The 5,631-nt window shown below is 43.6% G+C and overlaps 1 long non-coding RNA gene across 1 annotated transcript; it reads left to right on the top strand.

Annotated features, from left to right (window-relative positions):
• The first annotated feature begins 317 nt into the window (after positions 1-317).
• Positions 318-4,448, top strand: LOC308190234. Its single transcript, XR_013947019.1, has 2 exons — positions 318-1,454; positions 1,953-4,448. It is a non-coding gene; the product is annotated as an uncharacterized lncRNA (long non-coding RNA).
• The last annotated feature ends 1,183 nt before the right edge of the window (positions 4,449-5,631 follow it).

The raw sequence follows: 5,631 nt of genomic DNA on the forward strand, positions 1-5,631 counted from the left end.
TACCTTAAATATTTCAAGAAGTTAAGATCCTTCCATGGATCACTTAGACTCTTGGTTCTTCTTTTACAATGGGGTCCTCTGAAATTAAAACAGCAGCACAGAAATGCCATGAAGACAAGTTCCCTTCTCCTTCCAGGAGGAAATACAGAGTTGTGATGGAAGATAAATACGTGACCTCATCCACAACCTTCAGTCAGCAGGAAATTAACTCCTTTAAATCTTCATTTCTTGGCCTTTTGCCCACCATTGCTTGGCTTTCATCAAGCGCTCATACCTGCCAGACTATATTGTGCTTCGAAACCATAAGCCTGAAAAAAAAAACCATCTAATTTAGCTGATTGGGAAAAAACAAAGCAAAACAAAAAAAACAAACAACAAAAAAAAAACAACACCATAGGAATTGTAGTTTGCAAGGGGTTCGTTTAAATACTAGCTACTTCTGCTACATTTAACTGAGACCTAGAAGCTCCTTATAGGAGGGCATTTTCAACATGCCGACTATGTATTGTACTGGTGACTTGTCAAATTATGAGCCGATTAGTTATGCAAGCAAACTTCATAAACGTAACGCCTCATTGCTACCTGTACTTTTTGGTTAAATTGGATTTCTCTACCCTGTTTAGAGCAGAATGATTTTGGACAGCATTAATTGGAAGCTGAAGTTTTCAAACAATAGTCATTTTTTTTTGTGACAGGATGGTCCAATGACCTTAAAACCCTATTTTTTGTTTTAAATATCAGTACCAAATTCACTGTGACATTTTAAGCTACCTCTTTGCATATAAAACCTGGTGCTGACTTAATACCTGTTCACTGTAATAGCTGGAGGACATCTGTGTGATGTGCAGATGAAATTGACTGGCATCCTGCTTGGAAGTTGTGTTGTTTTCACGTTCCTACTACAAAGCATAAAGATTTTTTTTTTATTTTTTTTTTCCCCCTTCTCCACAGGCCTTGTCCTGGTGCTTCATTCTAAGTCTTAACCAAGTGACAAAGACCTGACTGAGCACCACTGACCTGGGTGCAAGGACCCCAGCCTCCCTGTGAGGCTCCCGGTGAGACAGCACTCTTTGCACCTCATTCCTCACTTCTGCCTCTGGCAGGTGAAGGGGAAGAGAGTATTGGCTTCCCTCTGCAGCTGCGAGGTGCTTGAGCTGACGAGACATAGCAGTGAAATGGCAGGGTACACAACTTTATCACCTTCATGGCGTTCTTCACATGAGCTTCCCCCTGGTTAGCCATGACCTGGCTTTCCAGCAGGACAGGCTGGGAAATGCTTCTGTGGGAGAGGAATACAAGTGGGCATTTTGTGTTCCTGGTGAATTGCCAAGTGCAGTTCACAGAGGAGTATTTCCACATGTCCTTGCATAGTGCTTACCAAGAAAAATGTCAGTTCTTATGGAGCAGGCAAACTACTGGTCCACGGCTGTAAGGGAGCTCTTAGCAGCTCACTGGTAAGTACCAAACTTGAGGCCATCTTCCATTTTGGCAGAAGAAGACCCAGGCCAAGCTTTTTCCCTGTGTACTCAGAAATGGTGTGTGAGCCGGTCATTGCACTACAGGAATCTAACAGCTGTGATATACTTCTGTAACAGTATTGTCTCCTTCATCCAGCCAGACATCGATACCATGTGCCCATTTCCTTCACAGATGGCAATGACACATACCGCACTGCCATGTGTCCAAGCATATCGTAACCAAACCCTTCTTGCCATAAGGAAAAAGTGTTAGGTTAAAAATAAAAACTAAAAAAATGTTGTTTAGTTGTTAACTAAAACCAGACATTAATACAAAAATGGAAGCGCCATGTGTAGTAGGTAGGAGCATGTAATCACCAGGATCTAAAGAGTTGCCTCCTTTTTCTTTCTAGTATGGTAAATATGTTTTGATTGGGGTTTTCCACTGATGAAGCCTTATTTGCTCGTGAGGTAAAGGTGTGCTTTGCTTTCCAGTGCAGAATGATTTTCCTGGGAGGGAGCACATGGAGCCTTGGTTCCAGAAACCTGGTCCTTTGAGAGAAAAAGTCTTGGACCTAACATTAAGCAGGAAACTTGCTGTTACAGCTGAAAAACTGGGCCTCAGGGACCACAGCAACAGAGGGAGGCTTTGAGGAAAGAACACAGAGACAATACACATTCATGTTTGCACCTGTGAGTCTTTTGAACAGAGGGGGAGCTTTGTCACATCCTTGTCCCAGGCCCTGGGAATAACGTTCAGGTAGGTGTTGTGGCTACAGAAGCAGCCACACTGCAGGCCCTGGCCTTCCTCCTGCTGAATTCGTGATGAAAACCCGCAGTCCTCTCACTTTCAGACTAGCCCCAGGGCTTCAGATTCCTACAGCTCATCTATATGTACGCTAGATGTGGTACCTGCTGTATTTCCTGAGGAGTTAATGATCCGCACCTCACACCGACCCAGAAGGGCCTTTCCATGACAGAACCCATGCTGAATGAGTCATAACAACAAAGCCTGCCGTAACGGCAAAACAACTTTGGGTAGGGATATGTGTGTACCTATCTAGCCAGATCTAAAGCTCCCATCTGAGGCAGGCTCAGCCGCCTTCCCCCGGGCTCTGCGTGTTGGGAGCAATCTGCATCTCCCGGCGAGGGAACAGCTCTTGGCAGCCAGGACGGGGCCTGCTGGCTCCCGGGACAAGCCGCACCAAAACTTCCTCCGCAGTCGTGCACCAGAGGTTGAGCTGCTTGCTCAGCTGCGTCTCATCAAGGGAAGCTCTTCGGTAATCATTAAGAACTGTCTAACGTCTGCAGAGCTCTGATGATCGTATCTCTGCTGCCAAAGAGACAACACAAACGAGACAGGGGGATGGCAGTCGCTCCAGCATGGAGTAACCAGGAATGGGTTAAGCATTCCCGAGACATTCCTCTCACATGCAGCAGGTATGCTGCTGTTCTTGGGTCTGATCTTAAACTTTTTTTTAAATAACAGGGCTCCCGCTTCAGCTCTGTCCATAGCCACCGTGTAATTCCAGAGTCGGTGGCGAAGGCGACAGAGATCCCAGCCCCAATTCACACCGCAGGGAGCTGACTGCCACAATTAACCAACTGGAACCACTTCTGACAGATGTGAAGATGAAACTTAGCACTGGAAGCACCCGGTGTCTTCCGCACTTATTTCAGTCTTGAGAAATGATCGAGAAAACCTGCAGCTTGTGTTGCTAAGTAGCTGCCACCATAACAAATCTTCTCGTGCCTTTTCTGGCTCATTGCTGCCTCCCTCAGCTTCATCAAGGCTATCTACAAGTTTGCATTCACACGATTACAGAACTCAAAATCAGGTATTTATTTTATTTTCCGGATCTCTCATCGGTTATTTGACCAGTCAAAGAAACATTCCTATGCTAAGCATTGAATTTGGCTTTTGTATCCAAATGCTAAGCTACTTCTATTTTTTTTTTTTCTCTCACAACATTGACTGTGGTTTCTCATTCCTTAAACATCAGCATTTCTTTTGTTTTGGAGATTAGTCCTCTAGTCAAGGAACATGAGAAGCAGTTTAATTTGTACAATAACAGATTTAGCTGAACTTTTCTGTAAAAATGCTCAGCAAGGGAATGGTTTGTGCTATCCCTATCCCTTCGTTTCAGAGTCAGCAATCCACTGTGATGTGTAATCCACACTGCCTGTAAAGTGCACGTTGACTCTAATTCTGGCTTACTCTGAATTAATGAGGACTGGATATATTAACTTTTATGAAATGAATAGGAAGCTAGTGCAGACATATTCTCTGGCACAGGTCAGACTTGAACTCTGTCATAGAAATATCTGATTTGAAGGAGAACATTCAACTTTTGCCTCGAAAATGCGGAATATTAATGGTCGTCCGCAAGTTGATGAAAAACATGCCAATACACCAGTTTTGGCCAGTGCTAGGACTCCTGAATTCAAACAGCATTATTATGAATAATTTTCTTAAACTAATACAACACACATGTAAAGTTGGCACACTCATCTAAAAAAGCAGTCCTCATCCCTTCCCTTCTCTATTCTCCTGCCTGGTGCTTCTTGTGTTATGCTGGCACAAGTTTTTGTAAGGCTGCCCAGTGAACAGGATGTAGGAATTGATCCAGCTGGAAAAAATAAATAAATTTGGTGGGTTTTACCCTGAATCGTTTCCCACCATCCCCAAACTTAGATAACTAGTACAAATAATTGCCAGCAGTACCTAGGCATTGCAAGACAGGGAAGGGGAAAGCATTCCAAGAAGGAAGCAGAATAGTTTAATTTAGAGAGGAGTCCATTACATAAAGAACGCTACTGGCTTCAAACCCCCATCTGCTCAAGATGAATGTTAAGTGTCAGGAGCAAATTCAGTGTTTCTCATTGCATGCATTCTTGATCAATGTCAAACAACATTTATAAACATCCATGATTAAAGGTCAACCACATAGTCCTCAATTATTCAGCCTAAGTTTCAGGATACATTATGATGTTCAATATTTTTATTGAAAACAAAAGTTGGGCAAGCAAGAAAAGGGGGGATGGGGCGGGGGGAAGAACATGTAGAGACCTAGCTCATGACAGCCAAACTACTTCTTGTATCCTTCCTGGCTGCTGGGAAATAGCTGGGGCCAAATGAAATTGGAGGGTGTGTTCTCCCAGAAAGTTTCTGGCACTTCACTTATAACACATTAACTTTAGCATTTGGCTAATACAAATATTTTCTCCTAGTTGCGTTTTTGGACTTTTTTGGACTGTGTGCATAAACTGTTTTGAACTAAAACAAAAGTAAAAACAGCTCCTGTGAGAATAGCAAGGGAAAACTTTCCTTTTCTCTAGTTCCTGTTCTTGCCTTTCTGGTGGCTTCATTAGACTTTCGAAGTTTAGTAAGAAACGGAGAGAACCATCTTTTGCTCTCTATAGGTACCTTAGGCTGTAGCGAGGTGGGGGTTGGTCTATTCTCCCACGCGCCTGGTGACAGGATAAGGGGGAATGGGCTAAAGTTGTGCCAGGGGAGGTTTAGGTTGGATATTAGGAAAAACTTTACTGAAAGGGTTGTTAGGCATTGGAATGGGCTGCCCAGGGAAGTGGTTGAGTCACCATCCCTGGAGGTCTTTAAAAGACGTTTAGATGTAGCCCTTAGTGATATGGTTTAGTGTAGGACTTGTTAGTGTTAGGTCAGAGGTTGGACTGGGTGATCTTGGAGGTCTCTTCCAACCTAGACGATTCTGTGATCCTTTTCCCCTTGAGATGGGACAATCAATTTCCTGGTCCTTCAGTTTTCCAACATACACTACAGAAATTCACAGTGTATAACCTACCCATTTTTTTCCCATGTTGAATAAAAGAACTGTTGAAAAGCACAGGCAAGAACATCAGATGAACCTGAGGAATTAGGCACCACAAGGAGTGAACGCTTGAGAGGTTTCCAAATAGACTTACCAAAACCCCTGCTCCCTCTCCCCGCCCTCCCAGGTCATTTCATGTACCGCCACACAGACACATCTGTGGCAATGGGATGACAACAGGGAGTGGACAATAACCTCCTGAATTTTGACTTTATTTGCAGGTGGAGTATGTTAACTCAAAAGACAACCTAGTGAGCACTTAAAAAAGATGTTAAAACTTGCCTCATGTCCTGCCAATTATGAAGTCCTCTATACATATCCTTCCC

This window comes from Anser brachyrhynchus (assembly GCF_964034855.1).
Source record: "Anser brachyrhynchus genome assembly, chromosome: 2".
NCBI classification, from domain to species: Eukaryota; Metazoa; Chordata; class Aves; order Anseriformes; family Anatidae; genus Anser; species Anser brachyrhynchus.